Source organism: Ranitomeya variabilis, chromosome 1, assembly GCF_051348905.1.
Source record: "Ranitomeya variabilis isolate aRanVar5 chromosome 1, aRanVar5.hap1, whole genome shotgun sequence".
NCBI lineage: Eukaryota > Metazoa > Chordata > Amphibia > Anura > Dendrobatidae > Ranitomeya > Ranitomeya variabilis.
The window spans coordinates 32,494,692-32,519,003 of NC_135232.1; the positions used below are offsets into that span (position 1 = coordinate 32,494,692).

Below are 24,312 nucleotides of genomic sequence, written 5' to 3' on the forward strand. Positions count from 1 at the left end.
TTTCTAGTACACGACATGCTAAAACCAATGATGTCGTTCAAAAGTACAACTCGTCCCGCAAAAAATAAGCCCTCACATGGCCAAATTGACGGAAAAATAAAAAAGTTATGGCTCTGGGAAGGAGGGTAGCGAAAAACGAAAATGGAAAAACGGAAAAAGCTCCGGGGGTGAAGGGGTTAAGTACCAAATTGGCTATGTCACTAAGGGGTTAAAGAGGTTTTCCGACGAACAAAAATTAATTTTAAAAATTGTCTGTGTCTGACCGTGTACACAACATACCACATCTCCTGGGCAGGGGAAGAAACAAAAGACAATACTGACATTACAGCAGGAGATCGCAGAGGACACATTTTTTGAGGTAAAATATTTTTAAAAAACAGTCAGTGAAATATTTTACCTCACAAAATGAATCCACTGTGATCCCCTGCTGTAATGTCAGTATTGTCTTTTGCTTCCTCCCCTGCCCAGGAGATACCAATAAAGTATCGTGCTGGGCGGTCGGGTTGCTTGCTCGCAGCCAATGCCTGGATAATCCCCTCTGAAACTGAATGTTACTCCCATTCGCCATATATTCTCAATCAATCCATGTCTTGTGGTTTATTAGACACCTATATAAAACGCCTTTGGAACACTTATTCATACCCTCTCTGAGGAAACCCCGACGCTGCGAAATGCGTGTAAGAGGGACAGTGGTAAATATGTAATCACAATCTATATACGTATAAATAAAGAATATACTGGCACCGAAGTGGCATCCACTTGTGCAATGTCCTTATATAGCGATCCTTCCTTTAGGCTGTCGGGATATAGCGATCTTGAGCCAACTAGGGTGGTGCTATGCAAACACATGCGGCAATCCAAAATAGATATAGAAGGAAAAGAAACTGCAGCACTCACCATTGACTCTTCTTTTCTTTTATTCAATAAAACAAACCTTTGTAGGTTGTGGCATTCTGAAAGGCTTAGGCGTTACGAGGGGAGCGGGGTTGTGCAGGAACGAGACGGACGACGGCCGTTTCGCGCTGTTGCGCTTCTACGGGTCCATGTGATTGTGCTTATGATGTCATATCCTTTTATAGGATTGAGACATCTCACATTTTACTACTATGTGCAAAAATACAGTGATGCGTTAAAAACAACAATGAACTCGAACTACACAATATGGAAAAAACAATCACTAGATGAAAACCGACATGTCGATTTTTTCATTGAGACCCCAGGGGCCTTGCGCATTGGTTTTTAAGATCCACCTGGCTTCTCTTTGCAGAAGTAATTTATTGCGATCACCTCCCTGTTTTGGGAAATTAACCATTTCTAACCCCGCAAATTTTAATACATTAGGGTTACCACCATGACATTCGTGTATGTGCTTGACTAAACGAACTCTCCCTTTCCCCGTAAGGATTGAATTATAATGCTCTCGGAAGCGCACCATAAGGGGTCTTATGGTTTTCCCTATATAAAAACGATTGCAGGGACAGAATATAACATAAACAATAAATTTACTTTTGCAAGTTATGAAATCCTTCACAATGTGATGATGTGTGCCTATTTTTAAAGAACTATCTGTCATATGAAAAGCACACATGCTGCAATTTCCGCATTTATGGTTGCCAGGTGGGGCAGATTTCTCAATCCAATTTAAGTTGCGATTATCTATGCGATTTTTCACAACTAAGTCTCCTATATTTTTTGGTCGTTTGTATGAAAATAATGGGGACGCTGCTGTAAAATCTGGATCCTTTTGAAGGATGTGCCAGTTTTTACGAATCGCAGCATGTATTAAGCTATCCACTGGAGTGTGCTTAAAAATAAAGGGAAATCTGCGGTTTTCATTATGGTTTTCTAACCTCTTATTCTTATAATTTTTCCCTTTGTTACCCTTTTTCAAAAGATCCACTTGAGATAATTTAGACACTCGTGCCTCAGCCTGTTGAAGCAGAGGCTCCGGATAACCTCTTTCCCTAAAGCGCGCCTTTAAATCTTGAATCTGTTCTTTACAGATCTCATTATTGTTATTAATTTTTCTTAATCTGACCATTTGACTAAATGGAATACTGCGCTTTGTGTGATACGGGTGGGCGCTATTAAAGTGCAAAACACTGTTCGTCGCCGTACTTTTTCTGTGGACGCTTGTTATTAATACACCCTCCTGGATCTCTAATTTAACATCTAAGAAATCTATTTCATTACCTCCAAAAATAGATGTAAATTTCATATTATCTTCATTTTCATTTAGATATTTTACAAAACTGTTGAAAATTTCTTCGCCCCCGTCCCAAATAATAAAGATATCGTCCGCAAAACGCAAAAAAAGCCGTATGTGTTTCAAAAAGGGGTTTTTGGGGCCGGTGACATGCCTCTCCTCAAACACTGCAAGAAACAGGTTCGCGAAGACGCATGCCACCGGGGTACCCATCGCGGTACCAACCTTCTGACAATACCACTGATCTAAAAATTTGAATGTATTGTTGGACAATACAAACCCCAAACTGTCTGTTATAAATGAAATGAAATCTTCATCTTTTGCAGTGTTAGATAGAATACAACGAATTGCATCTATGCCCTTTTGTTGAGGAATTCTGGTATATAAACTAGTAATGTCTATAGATGTGAGGGCAAATGTAGGTTGCCAAATGAAGTCCTTTATAGCCAGGAGAAAGTCTCCTGAGTCCTTAATAAAAGAAGGGATTTCATATAGTAGGGGTTTTAAGGACCAATCAATAAATTGTGAAAGGGGTTCCGTGACCGAATTTATTCCGGATACGATCGGACGTCCAGGAGGTTTTTCCGCGTTTTTGTGAACTTTCGGGATACTGTACCAGTTGGGATAGTTGGGATATTCAGGTATTAATTTTTCTGCTCTCTTTTTTGAGATGGTACCTTTTTCTACATATTTACGTAATAATGACCGTAGTTTATCCTTAATAACATTGGTGGGATTTTTTTCTAATAGTTGATATGTATTCGGATCACTGAGCTGTGATAAAGCCTCCTCAATGTAGTATGCCCTATCTAGGATCACTAGGTTGCCCCCTTTGTCAGCTTTTCTAATTATAATGTCTTTAAAAATAGGCACACATCATCACATTGTGAAGGATTTCATAACTTGCAAAAGTAAATTTATTGTTTATGTTATATTCTGTCCCTGCAATCGTTTTTATATAGGGAAAACCATAAGACCCCTTATGGTGCGCTTCCGAGAGCATTATAATTCAATCCTTACGGGGAAAGGGAGAGTTCGTTTAGTCAAGCACATACACGAATGTCATGGTGGTAACCCTAATGTATTAAAATTTGCGGGGTTAGAAATGGTTAATTTCCCAAAACAGGGAGGTGATCGCAATAAATTACTTCTGCAAAGAGAAGCCAGGTGGATCTTAAAAACCAATGCGCAAGGCCCCTGGGGTCTCAATGAAAAAATCGACATGTCGGTTTTCATCTAGTGATTGTTTTTTCCATATTGTGTAGTTCGAGTTCATTGTTGTTTTTAACGCATCACTGTATTTTTGCACATAGTAGTAAAATGTGAGATGTCTCAATCCTATAAAAGGATATGACATCATAAGCACAATCACATGGACCCGTAGAAGCGCAACAGCGCGAAACGGCCGTCGTCCGTCTCGTTCCTGCACAACCCCGCTCCCCTCGTAACGCCTAAGCCTTTCAGAATGCCACAACCTACAAAGGTTTGTTTTATTGAATAAAAGAAAAGAAGAGTCAATGGTGAGTGCTGCAGTTTCTTTTCCTTCTCAATCTATATACGTGTTGTGCAGGATGTTCTCATTTTTGCTTGTTATGACATACCACTAGCACACACTTCTTCTTGCCTGATCGCTTTCACATTGGAATACGACTGTGATTTTTTGATTACTTGCTCTGTGCCCCCATATCTCTCTTTAACTGGTGTGCTACACTCGCTGACTTTCTCTAATTTCTTCAGGCCTTGAGCTATAATTTATACTTATTAATTTAATATTATGCATATTTTTCCATAAATCAGTTAATGTGGCACACTAATGTTATTCCTATATATATTCTTGTAATAAGTGATGAGCGAGTATACTCGTTGCTCGGGTTTTCCAGAGCACGGTCGGGTGACCTCCAAGTATTTATGACTGCTCGGAGATTTAGTTTTCATCGCTGCAGCTGAATGATTTACAGCTACTGACTTTGTACGTTCTCTCCGTGTTTGCGTGGGTTTCTTCCGGGTTCTCCGGTTTCCTCCCACATTCCAAAGACATACTGATAGGGAATTTAGATTGTGAGCCTCATCGGGGACAGCGATGATAATGTGTGTAAAGCGCTGCGGAATATGTTAGCGCTATATAAAAATAAAGATTATTATTATTAGCCTGCTTGATTACATGTGGGGGTTCCCTAGTAACCAGGCAACCTCCACATGTACTCAGCCTGGCTAATAGCTGTAAATCATTCAGCTGTGGGGATTGGTGTTGAGCATTCCGATACTGCAATATTGGGTATCGGCTGATATTCGCTGTATCGGAGTTCCGATACTTTTACAATATCGAATACCGGAATCGGAAGTTCCCATAATGCAATGAGCCAGTTTTATTCTAATCAGCCAATGAGGATCCTAAGAAGTGTGGGCACATCCTGTTAGGCATGTTAGCCATGTTAAAGGGAACCTGTCACCACGTTTTTGGAAGATGGGATAAAAATAGCGTTAAATAGGGGCAGAGGTGGGCGTTACATTAGTGTGTGTGTTATGCGTTTATTACCCACCTAAGTTGCCGAAATAACTTTGCAAAGTCTCCGTTTTCGCCTGTCAATCAGGCTGGTCAGGTCGCATGGGCGTGGTGTCTTCACCCAGATTTGGCGTAGTTTTCCGTTGGTGGCGTAGTGGTGTGCGCATGCCCAAGGTCCCGAATCCTCTTCCAGGGGATTTAAAATAGCGCGGTGTTCGTTATTGCATTGGTGATCGGTGGGCGCGGCCATCTTCCTTTGGCCGCGCGTGCGCAGAAGCGGCGCTCTGCTGGCCGCGGCTTCAGGAAAATGGCCGCCGCGATGCCGCGCGTGCGCAGATGGATATCGCGGCGGCCATTTTCCTGAAGCCGCGGCCAGCAGAGCGCCGCTTCTGCGCACGCGCGGCCAAAGGAAGATGGCCGCGCCCACCGATCACCAATGCAATAACGAACACCGCGCTATTTTAAATCCCCTGGAAGAGGATTCGGGACCTTGGGCATGCGCACACCACTACGCCACCAACGGAAAACTACGCCAAATCTGGGTGAAGACAACGCCCATCTGACCAGACTAGCCTGATTGACAGGCGAAAACGGAGACTTTGCAAAGTTATTTCGGCAACTTAGGTGGGTAATAAACGCATAACACACACACTAATGTAACGCCCACCTCTGCCCCTATTTAACGCTATTTTTATCCCATCTTCCAAAAACGTGGTGACAGGTTCCCTTTAACTAATGGCATGGCTGTGATTGGCTACTGAAATGATGTCATGATGCACTATAATGGAGTGTGGGCGGTGCGTGGGCGGAGACTGCGTGTCTGTGTGTGCGGGCGGGGTCTGTGCGGGCCTCTCGGGGGTCTATGCAGGCCTGCCGGGGGTCTGTGCGTGACCGTCAGGGGTCTGTGTGGGACTGCCGAGGGTCTGTATGGGCCTCTATGAATATCAGCCTGCAGCTGTCTGCGTGACCGTCAGGGGTCTGTGTGGGACTGCCGAGGGTCTGTATGGGCCTCTATGAATATCAGCCCGCAGCTGTCTGCGTAGCCTTTCTGGCTATAAAATATAGCTGTCACTGGAGGTCCTATAGAGCAGTGACATCACCCGATGTCACTGTTCTATAGGGGAGATCGTCGTGTTATTAATTGGACTACGGCGGACAGGGAGTAGACGGTTTATTACTTTACGTTTTTTGCAGGCGCTGAAGTATGGTAAGGATGGTTAAATTAAGAATAATAAAATAGTTTTTTCTGGTTGTGTCTTTATTTTGTTTTTAACTCTTTCACTACTCTAGGATTAATAATGGATAGGCGTCTTACTGACACCTCTCCATTATTAACCCGGCTTACTGTCACCTTACAATAGCAAGGTGACATTAACCCCTTATTACCCCATATCCCACCGCTACACGGGAGTGGGAAGAGAGGGGCTAAGTGCCGGAATTGGCGCGTCTTACAGATGCGCCATTTCTGGGGCGGCTGCGGGCTGGTATTTGTAGCTGGGGGGGCCAATATCCATGGCCCCTCTCTAGGCTATGAATATCAGCCCGCAGCTGTCTGCATAGCCTTTCTGGCTATAAAATATAGGGGGACCCCATGTCATTTTTTTGGGGGGTCCCCCTATTTTAATGGCCAGTAAAGGCTACGCAGACAGCTGCGGGCTGATGTTCATAGCCTGGGAGGGGCCATGGGTATTAACCCCTTCCCAGGCTACTAATATTGGCCCCCGGCCGTCTGCTTTCCCCCTCTGGCGCAGAAAATTGCTCCATTTTGTTCCCGTTTTTTTCTTTGAGTTCATTAATCAACATCGGCCTATCTATAGATATATCTATCTATAGATATATCTATAGATACATAGATGTTTCTATCTATATATCTATCTGGTTTTTGGAAATAAATAAATGAATGGAAAATGTGCATGATTTGAATGGAAACATGCATGAAAAAACAGATTCGGAGGCCGTATTCATCATTTCACATCTCAGTTTCATACTTTTTTCGACGGATCCGTCGCTGTGCGTTTTTTCGCCAGACAGAAAAACCATTCCTCTGTGTTTTCCGTCCGGCGGAAACAGCTTTTTTGACGGATCCGGCAAAAAACGGATGAAACATGTGGCCATCAGGTGCAATCCGGCGCTAATACAACTCTGAGAAAAAACGGATCCAGCAGAAAAAAAAGATTTATTTTTTTTTCAAAACTCGCCAGGTTGTGCCTGACGGCAAAAACGTGATGTGTGAAATTAGCCAGATAGATATATGCATAGAAACATCTATGTATCTATAGATAAATCTATAGATAGATATATCCATAGATGGGGTTAATTAACATCGGCCTTTCGCCCCCGGAGCTTTTTTCGTTTTCGTTTTTCGCTCCCCTCCTTCCCAGAGCCATAACTTTTTTATTTTTCCGTCAATATGGCCATGTGAGGGCTTATTTTTTGCGGGACGAGATGTACTTTTGATACCATTGGTTTTACCATGCCGTGTAACAGAAAACGGGAAAAAAATTCCAAGTGTGATGAAATTGCAAAAAAAGTGCTATCTCACACTTGTTTTTTGATTGGCTATTTTGCTAAGTTCACCAAATGCTAAAACTGACCTGCCATTATGATTCTCCAGGTCATTACGAGTTCATAGACACCTAACATGTCTAGGTTATTTTTTATCTAAGTGGTGAAAAAAAATTCCAAAGTTTGCTAAAAAAAAATATAAAAAAAATTTTGCGATATTCCGATACCTGTAGCGTCTCCAATTTTCATGATCTGGGGTCAGGTGAGGGCTTATTTTTTGCGTGCCGAGCTGGCGTTTTTAATGATACCATTTTGGTGTAGATACGTTCTTTTGATCGCCCGTTATTACATTTTAATGCAATGTCGCGGCGACCAAGAAACGTAATTTTGGCGTTTTGATTTTTTTTTCTCGCTACGCCATTTAGCGGTCAGGTTAATCCTTTGTTTTTATTGATAGATCGGGCAATTCTGAACGCGGCGATACCAAATATGTGTAGGTTTGATTTTTTTTTAATTATTTTATTTTGATTGGGGCGAAAGGGGGGTGATTTGAACTTTCATTTTTTTTTTATTTTTTTAATATTTTTAAACACTTTTTTTTCTTAATTTTGGCATGCTTCAATAGCCTCCATAGGAGGCTAGAAGCATGCACAACTCGATCGGCTCTGCTACATCGAGGTGAAATACAGATCACCTCTATGTAGCAGAAATGGTCGTGTACTTTGAGCGCCGACCACAGGGTGGCGCTCAAAGCATTCGGCCATCAACAACCATAGAGGTCTCAAGGAGACCTCTGGTTGTTATGGCGATGTACTGCTGACCCCCGATCATGTGACGGGGGTCAGCAGTGCGAGCACCTCCGGCCGCGTGGCCGGGAGCGCTAGTTAAATGCCGCTGTCAGCGCTTGACGGCGGCATTTAACTAGTTAATGGGCGCGGGCGGATCGCGATTCCGCTCGCGCTCATTGCGCGCACATGTCAGCTGTACAAAACAGCTGACATGTCGCGGCTTTAAGGTGGGCTCACCGCCGGAGCCCACCTTAAAGCAGGGGATCTGCCAGCTGACGTACTATTCCGTCAGCTGGCAGAAAGGGGTTAATGAACATAAAGAAAAAAACCGGGAAAAAAAATGGAGTGGGCTCCCGCGCAGTTTTCTGCGCCAGAAGGGGAAAGCAGACGGCCAGGGGCCAATATTTGTAGCCTCAGAAGGGGATAATACCCATGGCCCCTCCCAGGCTATGAATATCAGCCCGCAGCTGTCTGCGTAGCCTTTACTGGCTATTAAAACGGAGACCCCCCCCCCCAAAAAAAATGACGTGGGGTCCCCCTATATTTTATAGCCAGAAAGGCTACGCAGACAGCTGCGGGCTGATATTCATAGCCTAGAGAGGGGCCATGGGTATTATCCCCTTCTGAGGCTACAAATATTGGCCAGCTACAAATACCAGTCCGCAGCCGCATCAGAAATGGCGCATCTGTCAGATGCGCCAATTCCGGCACTTAGCCCCTCTCTTCCCACTCCCGTGTAGCGGTGGGATATGGGGTAATCAGGGGTTAATGTCACCTTGCTATTGTAAGGTGACATTAAGCAGGGTTAATAATGGAGAGGCGTCAATAAGACGCCTATCCATTATTAATCCTAGAGTAGTGAGAGTTAAAAACAAAATAAAGACACAGCCAGAAAAAAGTATTTTATTATTCTTAATTTAACCATACTTACCATACTTCAGCACCTGCAAAAAACGTAAAATAATAAACCGTATACTACCTGTCCGCAGTAGTCCAATTAATAACGAGTGTCCCACGACAATCTCCCCTATAGAACAGTGACATCGGGTGATGTCACTGCTCTATAGGACCTTCAGTGACACACTGACAGGAGACAATGGCTCCTGCAGTGCATCACTGAGAGGTTACTGTAGTTCACTGGACTCACTTTATGGCAATTGCTGTGTGGGAACTTTCTCACACAGCAGTGCCAAAAGTGAGACTAGGGACTATTTTTTTACAGTGGCGGAGGAATACAGTGCGGAAGGATACCTTCCTCCCATCATTGTATTCCTGGGGTCCCTAGAGAGCGGTCGCATCAGCTGACGCTGCTGTTCTCCACGGGTGATCGTCATGAGACACTCGTGGATTTCTGCGGATCAGGGCGTATATTGTTTGTTTGTTATTTTAATATTTTTTACAGATGACACTGGCTTCAGGGATCAAAATGACAAGTGATGGTGAGTATGTACTCTTTGTTATATGTACTGTATGTATGTATGTAATGTATGAATGTATTGTATGTAGTATGTATGTAGTATGTTGTATGTATGTAGTATGTATGTATGTATGTATGTGGTATGTTGTATGTTGTATGTATGTATCTATGTAGTATGTATGTATGTATGTATGTATGTATGTAGTATGTATGTATGTAGTATGTTGTACGTATGTAGTATGTATGTGGTATGTATGTGGTATTTATGTAGTATGTTGTATGTATGTATGTTGTATGTATGTAGTATGTTGTATGTATGCTGTATGTATGTAGTATGTTGTATGTATGTGGCATGTTGTATGTATGTACAGTACAGACCAAAAGTTTGGACACACCTTCTCATTTAAAGATTTTTCTGTATTTTCATGACTATGAAAATTGTAAATTCACACGGAAGGCTTCAAAACTATGAATTAACACATGTGGAATTATGTACTAGTGTGAAACAACTGAAAATATGTCTTATATTCTAGGTTCTTCAAAGTAACCACCTTTTGCTTTGATGACTGCTTTGCACACTCTTGGTAATCTCTTGATGAGCTTCAAGAGGTAGTCACCGGGAATGGTTTTCACTTCACAGGTGTGCCCTGTCAGGTTTAATAAGTGGGATTTCTTGCCTTATAAATGGGGTTGGGACCATCAGTTGTGTTGTGCAGAAGTCTGGTGGATACACGGCTGATAGTCCTACTGAATAGACTGTTAGAATTTATATTATGGCAAGAAAAAAGCAGCTAAGTAAAGAAAAATGAGTGGCCTTCATTACTTTAAGAAATGAAGGTCAGTCAATCTGAAAAATTGGGAAAACTTTGAAAGTGTCCCCAAGTGCAGTTGCAAAAACCATCAAGTGCTACAAAGAAACTGGCTCACATGAGGACCGCCCCAGGAAAGGAAGACCAAGAGTCACCTCTGCTTCTGAGGATAAGTTTATCCGAGTCACCAGCCTCAGAAATCGCAGGTTAACAGCAGCTCAGATTAGAGACCAGATCAATGCCACACAGAGTTCTAGCAGCAGACACATCTCTACAACAACTGTTAAGAGGAGACTTTGCAGCAGGCCTTCATGGTAAAATAGCTGCTAGGAAACCACTGCTAAGGACAGGCAACAAGCAGAAGAGACTTGTTTGGGCTAAAGAACACAAGGAATGGACATTAGACCACTGGAAATCTGTGCTTTGGTCTGATGAGTCCAAATTTGAGATCTTTGGTTCCAATCACCGTGTCTTTGTGTGACACAGAAAAGGTGAACGGATGGACTCTACATGCCTGGTTCCCACCGTGAAGCATGGAGGAGGAGGTGTGATGTGTGGGGGTGCTTTTCTGGTGACACTGTTGGGGATTTGTTGTGATCCTAATGGCAGAGGATCTCAGGGTCTTCAGCGAAGTCTGCAAACATAAAAACTAGCTCTTAGGGAGGTGGTAACTGAGCTGACCACATACCTGATCCTAGCCCACAACTAATAGCAGCCGGGGAACGTACCTACGTTGGTTCTAGACGTCTCGCGCCAGCCGGAGATCTAGCTAACCCTTTCAGAGAAAATACAGACCTCACTTGCCTCAAGAGAAAGGTACCCCAAAGTAGATACAGGCCCCCAACAAATAATAACGGTGAGGTAAGAGGAAAGGACAAACGTAAGTATGAACTAGATTCAGCAAAGAGAGGCCCACTAAATAATAGCAGAAATATAGAAAGCGGACTTATGTGGTCAGCGAAAAACCCTACAAAAATATCCACGCTGAATATCCAAGAACCCCCGTACCGACTAACGGTATGGGGGGAGAATATCAGCCCCCTTAGAGCTTCCAGCAAAATCAGGAATCACATTATGAACAAGCTGGACAAAAAACAGAATAATACAAATAAACAAAAAACAAGAAAGCAGGACTTAGCTTATTGTTGCAAAAATCAGGACCAGTAGACAAGAGCAACCAGACAAGGACTGATTACATAGTTGCCAGGCAATGGACTAAGACTCCAGGAAGTTTAAATAGGAACACCCAGAGTCTTAACGAACCAGGTGACGACCAACCTGGGGAAAGAGTCTCCAAGAGCCATACCGCGAGTGACCACAAGAGGGAGCCAAAAAGTATAGTTCATAACAGTACCCCCCCTTTAAGGAGGGGTCACCGAACCCTCACTACGACCACCAGGGCGATCAGGATGGGCAGCGTGAAAGGCACGAACCAAATCGGCCGCATGAACATCAGAGGCGACCACCCAGGAATTATCCTCCTGACCATAGCCCTTCCATTTGACCAGATACTGAAGCCTCCGTCTAGAGAGACGAGAATCTAAGATCTTCTCCACCACATACTCCAACTCGCCCTCAACCAAGACCGGAGCAGGAGGGTCAACAGCAGGAACCACAGGCACAATGTACCGCCGCAACAAAGACCTATGGAACACATTGTGAATGGCAAACGACACAGGAAGATCCAAACGAAAAGACACCGGATTAAGGACCTCCAAAATTCTATAAGGACCAATAAAGCGAGGCTTAAACTTAGGAGAGGAGACCTTCAGAGGGACAAACCGAGAAGACAACCAAACCAAATCCCCAACACGAAGTCGGGGACCCACACCGTGGCGGCGGTTGGCAAAACGCTGAGCCTTCTCCTGTGACAACTTCAAGTTGTCCACCACATGATTCCAAGTCCGCTGCAACCTATCAACCACGGAATCCACCCCAGGACAGTCAGAAGGCTCAACATGACCCGAGGAGAAACGAGGATGAAAACCAGAGTTGCAGAAAAATGGCGAAACCAAAGTAGCAGAACTAGCCCGATTATTGAGGGCAAACTCAGCCAATGGCAAGAAGGTCACCCAATCATCCTGATCCGCAGAAACAAAACATCTCAAATAAGCCTCCAGCGTCTGATTAGTTCGCTCCGTTTGGCCATTAGTCTGAGGATGAAAGGCAGACGAGAATGACAGATCAATGCCCATCTTAGCACAAAAAGATCGCCAGAATCTGGACACAAACTGGGATCCTCTGTCAGACACGATATTCTCAGGAATGCCATGCAAACGAACCACATTCTGAAAAAACAAAGGAACCAGATCGGAAGAGGAAGGCAACTTAGGCAAGGGCACCAAATGGACCATCTTGGAAAAACGATCACACACCACCCAGATGACAGACATTCCCTGAGACACCGGAAGATCTGAAATGAAATCCATGGAAATGTGTGTCCAAGGCCTCTTCGGGACGGGCAAGGGCAAAAGCAACCCGCTGGCACGAGAACAGCAAGGCTTAGCCCGAGCACAAGTCCCACAGGACTGCACAAAAGAACGCACATCCCGTGACAAGGAAGGCCACCAAAAGGACCTAGCCACCAAATCTCTGGTACCAAAAATCCCAGGATGCCCTGCCAACACCGAGGAATGAACCTCGGAAATAACTCTGCTGGTCCATTTATCAGGAACAAACAGTCTGTCAGGTGGACAAGAGTCAGGTCTCCCAGCCTGAAATCTCTGCAACACACGTCGCAAATCAGGAGAAATGGCCGACAAAATCACTTCCTCTTTAAGAATACCAGCCGGCTCTGAGACTCCAGGAGAGTCAGGCACAAAGCTCCTAGAGAGAGCATCAGCCTTCACATTTTTCGAACCAGGCAGGTATGAGACCACAAAGTCAAAACGGGAGAAAAACAATGACCAACGAGCCTGTCTAGGATTCAGGCGTTTAGCAGACTCGAGATACATCAGATTTTTGTGATCAGTCAAGACCACCACACGATGCTTAGCTCCCTCGAGCCAATGACGCCACTCCTCAAATGCCCACTTCATGGCCAACAACTCCCGATTACCAACATCATAGTTCCCCTCAGCCGGCGAAAACTTCCTGGAAAAGAAAGCACATGGTTTCATCATAGAGCAACCAGAGCCTCTCTGTGACAAAACAGCTCCTGCACCAATCTCAGAAGCATCCACTTCAACCTGAAAGGGAAGTGAGACATCAGGCTGGCACAAAACAGGCGCCGAAGTAAACCGGCGCTTCAGCTCCCGGAAGGCCTCAATGGCCGCAGGAGCCCAATTAGCGACATCAGAACCTTTCTTGGTCATATCCGTCAGAGGTTTAACAACGCTAGAAAAGTTAGCAATAAAACGACGGTAGAAATTAGCAAAACCCAAAAACTTCTGAAGACTCTTAACAGACGTGGGTTGAGTTCAATCATGAATAGCTCGGACCTTGACTGGGTCCATCTCCACAGCAGAAGGGGAAAAAATAAAACCCAAAAAGGAAACCTTCTGTACTCCAAAGAGACACTTTGAGCCCTTCACAAACAAAGCATTATCACGCAAAACCTGAAACACCATCCTGACCTGCTTTACATGAGAATCCCAATCATCAGAAAAAACTAAAATGTCATCCAGATAAACAATCACAAATTTATCTAGATACTTCCAGAAGATGTCATGCATAAAGGATTGAAACACTGAAGGGGCATTAGAGAGCCCAAAAGGCATCACCAAGTTCTCAAAATGACCTTCGGGCGTATTAAATGCAGTTTTCCATTCATCTCCCTGCCTAATGCGCACAAGGTTGTACGCACCACGAAGATCTATCTTGGTGAACCAACTGGCACCCTTAATCCGAGCAAACAAGTCCGACAATAGTGGCAGAGGGTATTGAAATTTAACCGTGATTTTATTCAGAAGCCGATAGTCTATACAAGGTCTCAAAGATCCGTCTTTCTTGGCCACAAAAAAGAATCCCGCACCAAGAGGGGAAGAGGATGGACGAATATGTCCTTTCTCCAAAGACTCCTTTATATAAGAACGCATCGCGGCATGCTCAGGTACCGACAGATTAAATAATCGTCCCTTAGGAAACTTGCTACCAGGAATCAAATCTATAGCGCAGTCACAGTCCCTATGAGGAGGAAGAGCACTGGACCTGGACTCACTGAATACATCCTGATAATCAGACAAATACTCAGGAACTTCTGAAGGAGTGGAGGAAGCAATAGACACCGGCGGGGAATCAGCATGAATTCCCTGACAACCCCAACTTGACACAGACATAGCCCTCCAATCCAGAACAGGATTATGAGCCTGTAACCATGGCAGACCCAAAATGACCAAATCATGTATCTTATGCAGAACAAGAAAACGAATCACCTCCCGATGTTCAGGAGTCATGCACATGGTCACTTGTGTCCAATACTGCGGTTTATTCTCTGCCAATGGCGTAGCATCAATTCCTCTAAGAGGAATAGGATTTTCTAAAGGCTCCAGGACAAAACCACAGCGCTTGGCAAACGACAAGTCCATAAGACTCAGGGCAGCGCCTGAATCCACAAACGCCATAACAGGGTAGGAAGACAATGAGCAAATTAAAGTCACAGACAAAATAAATTTAGGCTGCAAGTTACCAATGGCGACAGGACTAAAAAACTTTGTTAGGCGTTTAGAGCATGCTGATATAACATGTGTAGAATCACCACAGTAAAAACACAACCCATTCTGACGTCTATGATTTTGCCGTTCAGTTCTAGTCTGAATTCTATCACATTGCATTAAATCAGGCGTCTGTTCAGACAGCACTGCCAAAGGATTAGCGGATTTGCGCTCCCGCAAACGCCGATCAATCTGAATGGCCAGCGTCATAGAATCATTCAGACTTGTAGGAATGGGAAAGCCCACCATCACATTCTTAATGGCTTCAGAAAGGCCATTTCTGAAATTTGCGGCCAGAGCACACTCATTCCACTGAGTAAGCACGGACCATTTCTGAAATTTTTGGCAATACACTTCGGCTTCATCCTGGCCCTGAGAAATAGCCAGCAAAGCCTTCTCTGCCTGAATTTCAAGATTGGGCTCCTCATAAAGCAATCCGAGCGCCAGAAAAAACGCATCAATATTCGCCAATGCCGGATCTCCTGGCGCCAATGAGAAAGCCCAATCCTGAGGGTCGCCCCGCAAGAAGGAGATAACAATTTTAACTTGCTGAGCTGAGTCTCCAGACGAACGAGGTCTCAAAGATAGAAACAATTTACAATTATTCCTAAAATTCCTAAATTTAAATCGATCTCCAGAGAACAGCTCAGGAATAGGTATCTTAGGCTCTGACATAGGACTGCTAATAACAAAATCCTGAATGCCCTGCACACGTGCAGCAAGCTGATCCACACTAGTAATCAGAGTTTGCACATTCATGTCTGTAGCAGAGTTTCAAGCCATTCAGAGATAAAGGGGAAGGAAGAAAAAAAAAACTCAGAACTTCTTTTTCTTTTAATCCCACTTCTGCAATGCATTAACTATTCAGTGGCCTGGCATACTGTTGTGATCCTAATGGCAGAGGATCTCAGGGTCTTCAGCGAAGTCTGCAAACATAAAAAAGAGCTCTTAGGGAGGTGGTAACTGAGCTGACCGCATACCTGATCCTAGCCCACAACTAATAGCAGCCGGGGAACGTACCTACGTTGGTTCTAGACGTCTCGCGCCAGCCGGAGATCTAGCTAACCCTTTCAGAGAAAATACAGACCTCACTTGCCTCAAGAGAAAGGTACCCCAAAGTAGATACAGGCCCAGTAGCGTAGCTACCAGGGGGGCAGAGGGTGCGGTCGCCCCGGGCCCCTTGCTCTGAGGGGGCCCACTCAGAGTTACTGCCACTGTTAACTATGCAGGTGTACGCAGCACGCCGATGTAGTTCTCTCCACTGAAGTGTGGGGAGACATAATCTCCCTGCACTATCACTGTCCGTTCTATAGCACACGCCCCCATTGCACCCTGTGTGTCTGCAGGAGAGACTGCACGAGAGACTGCACGAGAGACGTCACCACGCAGCAGTTGCTGCCTTGAGGCTTCTGACTTCTTCCCGCCGGAGAGGAGCAAAGACAAGGTGGTGCTGTGAGTATTTAGAACTTGGGCTGCTTCGTGCAGGGGGGGTTGTGTCTGTGCAGTGAGGAGGGGGCAGGACGCTGCTGCCCTACAAGTCCTGGATTGTTTATTTTCTTGTATTTGTGGTCTTGTATCTGAGGCACAGTAGATTTATGGCGCTAGTCTACTTGAACTTTTAAACATATCAGCTGACTCTGCCAATGCAAATCAGCTGCCATAAATCTCATTATGCCTCAGATAGAGCCACTGACAAATAGTAACTATCATGCACTGCCCTGATAGAAGTCACCCCAGCTGCAGGACAGCACAAACAAGAATGTGTCTTTCCCTGTATATATACACTGTATGTGCATATATATATATATATATATATATATATATATATATACATACATATGTAAAAATTTATAGTAGCAAAAAAATAAGGCAGCGCACCATTGACAAAATTAAAAAATAGTGTTTAGTAGCCCATTGGGGCTCAGCCACATGTCGGTTCTACTGAGAACCTTTATCCAGGAGAACCAAAATTCTGTTTTTTCATTTTTTTTGCTGCTGCATTGAAGATCGGTAAATGCCTGCAATGTTTGGGTTTGACAGCTGATATTACACACTGTTTGCTAGTGCTGCTTTCAAATCTCCCTCTCTCTCTCTCCAGATACACACTCTGTGACTTGGTCCTGTAGCCGGGGAGAGGGTCCTATCATATCATATTGTAAATCCAGGGTGGCAAGCGTGAAAACCCAAATATATGGTATAACTTGGTATGGTATAAGAGCCAAATAGAAGAAAATACAAACAGCCAGTAGGTGCGTATAGATGATAACAAGACCCCTGAACATATACTCAGTCTGGCCAACTAGACCCCCCAAATGCAGAAAAGGAAATAAAAGAGAAGACCTACCAGGGTGTGCACTTTCTTCTTTACATGAGTAATATTTTACCTCCCTCTCTTCTATTTCCCTCTTTCTTTCTGGTCCCCTCTTTGGGGTCTTGCCCAGACAATAGTATTTCTTTTAGGGTTACCTGGGTACATTAAGGGAGCTATTCACATACGCTGGCCTCTATATACACCCACTGGCTGTTTCTGTTTTCTTCTATTTAGCCCTTTGTTATATATATCAGCACTGTGCAAGATGTAGTCCACAAACAGGGACCGACAGAGACCAGAATAAAAGGCATGGGAGCTACAGCGGGGGCCATTATACAGTGTTAGAGCTAATTTGGGGGTCATTATACAGCGGATGAGCTAATGCGGGAGCCAGTATACAGTGTGAGAGCTAATGCAGGGGTCAATATACAGTATGGGAGCTAATGTGGGGCCAGTATACAGCATGATAGCTATTTTTGGGAGCCATCATACAGTGTTAGAGCTAATTCGGAGGCCATTATACAGCATGGGAGCTAATGCGGAAGCCATTATACAGTACAGTTTAAAGGCTACTGTGGGGGCCATCATGCGGTATGGGGGCCTATATACAGTGTGGGTGTTACTGTGGGGTCTGTCATAAACTGGGGTGGTTTACATACAGTGTGGGAGCTACTGTGGGGGGACAAAAGAGACATTCTACTATGTAAAGGTCCCAATGGTGGCATTATTATGTGAGGCAGTATGAGGAGCATTGCTTTTGTATCACACAGCAGGTGCAATAGTAGGGACACGTGACAGAAGTGGCTCAGTATTGGGTTGAGTACTTTGTGCAGGTTGGAGATAGATGGGTACTGGGCTGGAAATGTGTGAGAAGTCAAATGTGTCTTTGTTGTAATCTCTGCAGAGGAGTCCTGGCTGGAAGAAGTTGGCATGTCGGTCTGAGTAAGGTGTAAAAGTGAACGATTATCAAAAAGAACATCACCTGTAAGTTATTGTCTGTATTGTAAACTCTTGTATATTCTGCAACACTGGTATCTACAATTATGAGATCATCATATGACGGTATAATCAGTATTGTTTTTTGTGTAGAGATTTTTTTCAGTTACAGCACTGTAATGTGCTGAGGTTCTCCTATACCCACGAATAGAGTGCACCACCTCAGTTGCAATCAGGGCTATTGGTTAGGGGCCCACTCAGATTTTTCGCCCCCCCCTGAGCTGAACCCCTAGCTACGCCTCTGTACAGGCCCCCAACAAATAATAACGGTGAGGTAAGAGGAAAGGACAAACGTAAGTATGAACTAGATTCAGCAAAGAGAGGCCCACTAAATAATAGCAGAAATATAGAAAGCGGACTTATGTGGTCAGCGAAAAACCCTACAAAAATATCCACGCTGAATATCCAAGAACCCCCGCACCGACTAACGGTATGGGGGGAGAATATCAGCACCCTTAGAGCTTCCAGCAAAATCAGGAATCACATTATGAACAAGCTGGACAAAATACAGAATAATACAAAAAACAAGAAAGCAGGACTTCGCTTATTGTTGCAAAAATCAGGACCAGTAGACAAGAGCAACCAGACAAGGACTGATTACATAGTTGCCAGGCAATGGACTAAGACTCCAGGAAGTTTAAATAGGAACACCCAGAGTCTTAACGAACCAGGTGACGACCAACCTGGGGAAAGAGTCTCCAAGAGCCATACCGCGAGTGACCACAAGAGGGAGCCAAAAAGTATAGTTCATAACAGGGATTTATTCAATATTGAAGGCATACTGAACCAGCATGGCTACCACAGCATCTTACAGTGGTATGCTATTCCATCCGGTTTGCTTTTAGTTGGACCATCATTTATTTTTCAATAGGACAATGGCCCCAAACACACCTCCAGGCTGTGTAAGGGCTATTTGACCAAGAAGGAGAGTGATGGGTGCTACACCAGATGACCTGGCCTCCACAGTCACCAGACCTGAACCCAATCGAGATGGTTTGGGGTGAGCTGGACCGCAGAGTGAAGGCAAAAGGGCTAACAAGTGCTAAGCATCTCTGGGAACTCCTTCAAGATTGTCGGAAGACCATTCCCGGTGACTACCTCTTGAAGCTCATCAATAGAATGCCAAAAGTGTGCAAAGCAGTCATCAAAGCAAAAGGTGGCTACTTTGAAGAACCTAGAATACAAGTCATAATTTCAGTTGTTTCACACTTTTTTGTTAAGTATATAATGCCACATGTGTTAATTCATAGTTTTGATGCCTTCAGTGTGAATGTACAATTTTCATAGTCATGAAAGTACAGAAAAATCTTTAAATGAGGTGTGTCCAAACTTTTGGTCTGTACTGTATGTTGTATGTATGTATGTAGTATATAGTATGTTGTATGTATGTAGTATGTATGTTGTATGTATGTAGTATGTGCTATGTATGTATGTAGTATGTATGTATGTTTGTGGTTTTTTTTTACATTCAACACATTAGCCGGATGATGGGACTACTACTGTCCCATCATTGGCTAATGTGTCAATCACTGTCATTGTAGCAGGCATAGCCCGATGGGACTTGTAGTCCCATCGGACGATGCCTGTACACACCCGTACAGACCCCCGGCAGGCCCGCACAGACCCCCGAGAGGCTCGTACAGACCCCCGGCAGGCCCGCACAGACCCCCGAGAGGCTCGTACAGACCCCCAGCAGGCCCGCACAGACCCCCGAGAGGCCCGCACAGACCCCGCCCTCACACACAGACATGCACAGTCTCCGCCCATGCACCGCCCACACTCTTCCCCCCTCCCGAACTGGACGTGCAAGGAAAGAGAGGGTTTATTTTCATTCCGATATTTGTGTCCCATTTACTTGCATTGGTTTCCGGTATTGGAATCGGCGATATCCGATATTTTTGGGGTATCAGTCCGATCCGATATTTCCCGATATCGGAAAGTATCGCTCAACACTAGTGGGGATGAAAACTAAATCTCCGAGCAGTCATAAATACTCGGAGGTCACCCGAGCGTGCTCCGGAAAACCCGAGCAACGAGTACACTCGCTCATCACTACTTGGGACAGCAGTTCTTATTATATCTACCTTAAGTTCTGCATTTTTGCACATAACCACTAGATGGAGCCACAGCACTTGTCCTTAATCTGATCATGGTCACACACAGATGAGTTATGTAATGCTGTATGCCAGTGCTGTTCACATCAGATGGTATACGATTAATTTATGCATTAGTGTATTTATTTATTTAAGTTCCAGTATAATAGGGTGATGACCACTCTTGTCTTTGTTGGAATTTTCCCTTTTGAATCTGTGCTTCACCCCAAGGTTTTTATACTTTGCATAATAAAGATTGAATTACTTTTTATATTCCTTATTTTTGTGTTTGGGTTTTTCAATTTGTGCTGGTTTCTATTTATATTTATATAGTTGCCAATCTCGTGTCAGTACAATGATACGTGATTGATATTAACCCCTTCCTGACATGGCAATTTTACATTTTTGTTTCTGTCTTCCCTTCTTATAGGAGCCATAACTTTTTTTTCTGTCTATAAAGCCGCATGAGACCTTGCTTTCTGCAGGACAAGTTGCACTTTTGAATGACACCGTCCATTTCACCATGAAATTAAGGAAACAGGAAAAAATGGTAAGTGAAGAAAAATTGTGAGGAAAAAAAAAATTGGAAAATTCTAGAATAGCCTTTTGTTTGTTTTTTATAGCATTCATTACAGGGTAAAAATGATCCAGCAGCACGATTCTCCAGGTCAGTGCGATTACAGGGATACTAAACATGCAGAGATTTATTAAAGATTTTGGAAATACTTTAACCCCTTTCTGCCATTGGACGTACTATTCCGTCCATGTGGGGTGGGCCCTACTTCCCAAGGGCGGAATAGTACGTCCAGAGCGATCGGCCGCGCTCACGGGGGGAGCGCGGCCGGGTGTCAGCTGACTATCGCAGCTGATATCCAGCACTATGTGCCAGGAGCGGTCACGGACCGCCCCCGGCACACTAACCCCCGGCACACTGCGATCAAACATGATCGCAGTGTTCCGGCGGTACAGGGAAGCATCGCGCAGGGAGGGGGCTCCCTGCGTGCTTCCCTGAGACCCTCGATACAAGGCGATGTGCTCACCTTGTACCGAGCGTCTCCTCCCTGCAGTCCCCAGATCCAAAATGGCCTCGGGGCTGCATCCGGGTCCTGCAGGGAGGTGACGTCACAACGCCTGCTCAGAGCAGGCGCCGGGAAGCCTCCTTGCTGTGCACTTAAGATCGCTGATCTGACACTTTACTGTGATGTCTCTCCCTGGGGCAAAGTAAAAAGGTAAAAAAAAAAAAATACATGTGTGGAAAAAAAATAAATAAATAAAAATTCCTAAATAAATAATGATAAAAAAAAATATTGTTCCAATAAATACACTCCTTTATCTAAATAAAAAACAATAAAAGTACACATATTTAGTATCGCCACATCCGTAACGACCCGACCTATAAAACTGTCCCACTAGTTAACCCCTTCAGTGAACACCGTTAAAAAAAAAAAAAGAAAAAAAAGGCAAAAACGCTTTATTATCCTACCGCCAAACAAAAAGTGGAATAACACGCGATCAAAAAGACGGATATAAATATAAATAACCATGGTACTGCTGAAAACGTCATCTTGTCCCGCAAAAAAAGAGCCGCCATACAGCATCATCAGCAAAAAAATAAAAAAGGTATAGTCCTCAGAATAAAGCGATAGTTTTTATCATATAAAAGCGCCAAAACATAAAAAAATGATATAAATGAGAGATCGCTGTAATCGTACTGACCTGAAGAATAAAACTGCTTTATCCATTTTACCAAACGTGGAACGGTATAAACGCCTCCCCCCCCCAAAAAAAGAAATTCATAAATAACTGGTTTTTGGTCATTCTGCCTCACAAAAATCGGAATAAAAAGCGATCAAAAAATGTCACGTGCCCGAAAATGTTACCAATAAAAACGTCAACTCGTCCCGCAAAAAACAAGACCTCACAAGGCTCTGTGGACCAAAATATGGAAAAATTATAGCTCTCAAAATGTGGTAACGCCAAAAATATTTTTTGCAATAAAAAACGTCTTTTAGTGTGTGACGGCTGCCAATCATAAAAATCCGCTAAAAAACCCGCTATAAAAGTAAATCAAACCCCCCTTCATCACCCCCTTAGTTAGGGAAAAATTTTAAAATGAAAAAAAGTATTTATTTCCATTTTCCCATTAGGGTTAGGGTTAGGGTTGGGGCTAAAGTTAGGGTTAGGGTTTGGATTACATTTACGGTTGGGAATAGGGTTGGGATTAGGGTTAGGGGTGTATTTGGATTAGGGTTTCAGTTATAATTGGGGAGTTTCCACTGTTTCGGCACATCAGGGGCTCTCCAAACTTGACATGGCGTCCGATCTCAATTCCAGCCAATTCTGCGTTGAAAAAGTAAAACCGTGCTCCTTCCCTTCCGAGCTCTCCCGTGCGCCCAAACAGGGGTTTACCCCAACATATGGCGTACTCGGGACACATTGGAGAACAACGTTTGGGGTCCAATTTCTCCTGTTACCCTTGGGAAAATACGAAACTGGGAGCTAAAAAATAATTTTTGTGGAAATTTTTATTTTTTTATTTTCACGGCTCTGCGTTATAAACTGTAGTGAAACACTTGGGGGTACAAAGATCTCACAACACATCTAGATAAGTTCCTTGGGGGGTCTAGTTTCCAATATGGGGTCACTTGTGGGGGGTTTCTATTGTTTAGTTACATCAGGGGCTCTGCAAATGCAATGTGACGCCTGCAGACCAATCCATCTAAGTCTGCATTCCAAATGCCACTCCTTCCCTTCCGAGCTCTGCCATGCGCCCAACGGTGGTTCCCCCCCACATATGGGGTATCAGCGTACTCAGGACAAATTGGACAACAACTTTTGGGGTCCAATTTCTTCTCTTACCCTTGGGAAAATACAAAACTGGGGGCTAAAAAATAATTTTTGTGGGAAAATTTTTATTTTTTATTTTTACGGCTCTACATTATAAACTTCTGTGAAGCACTTGGTGGGTCAAAGTGCTCACCACACATCTAGATAAGTTCGTTAGGGGGTCTACTTTCCAAAATGGTGTCACTTGTGGGGTTTCTATGTTTACGCACATCAGGGGCTCTCCAAACGCAACATGGCATCCCATCTCAATTCCTGTCAATTTTGCATTGAAAAGTCAAACGGCGCTCCTTTCCTTCCGAGCTCTCCCTTGCGCCCAAACAGTGGTTTACCCCCACATATGGGGTATCAGCGTACTCAGGACAAATTGTACAACAACTTTTGGGGTCCAATTTCTTCTCTTACCCTTGGGAAAATAAAAAATTGGGTGCGAAAAGATCATTTTTGTGAAAAAATATGATTTTTTATTTTTACGGCTCTGCATTATAAACTTCTGTGAATCACTTAATGGGTCAAAGTGCTCACCACACACCTAGATAAGTTCCTTAGGGGGTCTACTTTCCAAAATGGTGTCACTTGTGGGGGGTTTCAATGTTTAGGCACATCAGGGGCTCTCCAAACGCAACATTGCGTCCCATCTCAATTCCAGTCAATTTTGCATTGAAAAGTCAAATGGCGATCCTTCCCTTCCAAGCTCTGCCATGTGCCCTAACAATGGTTTACACCCACATATCGGGTATCAGCGTACTCAGGACAAATTGCACAACAACTTTTGGGGTGCAATTTCTCCTGTTACCCTTGGTAAAATAAAACAAATTGGAGCTGAAGTAAATTTTGTGTGAAAAAAAGTTAAATGTTCATTTTTTTTTAAACATTCCAAAAATTCCTGTGAAACACCTGAAGGGTTAATAAACTTCCTGAATGCAGTTTTGAGCACCTTGAGGGGTGCAGTTTTTAGAATGGTGTCACACTTGGTTATTTTTTATCATATAGACCCCTCAAAATGACTTCAAATGAGATGTGGTCCCTAAAAAAAATGGTGTTGTAAAAATGAGAAATTTCTGGTCAACTGTTAACCCTTATAACTCCCTAACAAAAAAAAAATTTTGGTTCAAAGATTGTGCTGATGTAAAGTAGACATGTGGGAAATGTTACTTATTAAGTATTTTGCGTGACATATCTCTGTGA

At 43.8% G+C, this 24,312-nt stretch overlaps 1 protein-coding gene and 1 long non-coding RNA gene across 3 annotated transcripts in view; one reads left to right on the top strand and one right to left on the bottom strand.

Annotated features, from left to right (window-relative positions):
• Window positions 1–24,312, bottom strand: part of LOC143804119 (class I histocompatibility antigen, F10 alpha chain-like) — a 158,900-nt gene that overhangs the window by 40,977 nt on the left and 93,611 nt on the right. The gene's annotated exons all lie outside the window — the stretch shown is intronic.
• On the top strand, window positions 16,303–18,425 carry LOC143793671 (uncharacterized). The gene is made up of 3 exons (XR_013220188.1): window positions 16,303–16,332; window positions 16,979–17,129; window positions 18,096–18,425. It is a non-coding gene; the product is annotated as an uncharacterized LOC143793671 (long non-coding RNA).